The sequence below is a fragment of the Emydura macquarii genome, unplaced genomic scaffold, assembly GCF_026122565.2.
Source record: "Emydura macquarii macquarii isolate MOO-44397 ecotype Brisbane River unplaced genomic scaffold, CSIRO-AGI_Emac_v2 contig_3487, whole genome shotgun sequence".
Lineage (NCBI taxonomy): Eukaryota > Metazoa > Chordata > Testudines > Chelidae > Emydura > Emydura macquarii.
Genome location: NW_027133624.1, coordinates 101,782 through 103,370, shown reverse-complemented (window position 1 = coordinate 103,370; position 1,589 = coordinate 101,782). Strand labels below are relative to the sequence as shown.

At 49.5% G+C, this 1,589-nt stretch overlaps 1 pseudogene; it reads left to right on the top strand.

Annotated features, from left to right (window-relative positions):
- Positions 1-398: 398 nt before the first annotated feature.
- LOC137144846 (olfactory receptor 10A4-like) lies at positions 399-1,350 on the top strand (annotated as a pseudogene).
- Positions 1,351-1,589: the final 239 nt, after the last annotated feature.

The window sequence follows — 1,589 nt, the reverse complement described above, 5'->3', positions numbered from 1 at the left end:
GACCTATTTCACCAGTGGAACTCTGATCTGTGAGGGACATGGGTCTACTTTGATGCACTAGAACGTGAGAGGTGTGACGATTTGAACCCATCTCTATGTTTGTGTACTCTTTTACCCGAGCTCCATCATGTCGTATTTGAACGCGTTGGTGCCCTCTGTCAAGTTCCTACTCATGTTTGCAGAGAGACTAATGTTTTGTGGAAGCTGTAGCCTGCCCAGATAGGAAATCTGTCCCAGAGACCAAGAGACGGCATTTCCCCTCTCCTGGTCTCCATAACTAACACAGCTATTGTCCTGGTAGCCAGCAGAGAGACACAATGAAAACAATGCTGACATATTATAGAGTGAATGTAGTTTTTTATGTCACAAAGTGAATTTCTTTCCTGTAGACACATCCCATGGCGGCCCCAGAAAAGGGAAATCAAACGTTCAACACAGAATTCATCCTCCTGGGATTCGGGACCCTTCCTAAACTGCAAATCCTTCTCTTCCTGCTGCTCCTAGTGATCTACATTGCAACCATGGCTGGGAACATCCTCATCATGGTGCTGGTTGTGGCCGATCAGCATCTTCACACCCCCATGTACTTCTTCCTGGGGAACTTGTCCTGCTTAGAGACCTGCTACTCCTCCACCATCCTGCCCAGGCTGCTGTCCAGTCTCCTGACTGGGGACAGAACCATCTCAGTGAGAGGGTGCATCACACAATATTATTTCTTTAGTTCTATGCTGGTGACAGAATGCCTCCTCCTATCGGTGATGTCTTACGATCGGTATTTAGCCATAGTCAAACCACTTCACTACGCAGCCCGTGCGAGTTTCAGCTCTTGCCTCCAGCTCGCAGCTGGCTCTTGGGCAGGTGGCTTCCTAGCTAGCATATCTGCATTGTCGATATCACACTTTACTTTATGTGGTCCCAGTGGACCCAATTGACCATTTCTTTTGCGATTTTATTCCCCTTGTAAAACACTCCTGCAATGATCCTCAACTGATGGAAATATTTGCCTTCACTGTCTCCTGCATTTTATTGCTGGTCCCATTCCTACTGACCGTGATGTCCTACATCTGCATCCTTGCCACCATCCTGAGAATCCCTTCCACCACCGGGAGGCAAAAGGCCTTTTCCACCTGCTCCTCCCACCTGATTGTGGTGTCCGTTTATTACGGAACTCTGCTAGTTGCCTACATGTTCCCCACAGCCCACACGCTGAGTGACTTCAAGAAAGTTCTCTCTGTCGTCTACACGGTCCTGACTCCCCTAATCAATCCCCTCATCTACACCCTGAGAAACAAAGAGGTGAAGGGGGCCCTGAGGAAGGCTTGCAGGAAATGCATGTTAGGACAATGGTAGTCTGGTGTGAGGCTGCAGGGGTCATGGTTAGAGGCAGAAACCCAGGGGCCTGTGGCCCTTTTGCTGCAAAAACTTAGACACCTAAAGGGTTGCGGGCAGCTGAGCAGGGGTTATGTGAATTCCAGGAGGGCTGGATTCTGGGGTTCAGGTGACTAAAGGGGAAGCTTTGTGACTCCAGCCATAGGCCCACATCCTCATCCTCGTGTTACAGCTGGGGAAACTAAGGCAGAACGAGGTGA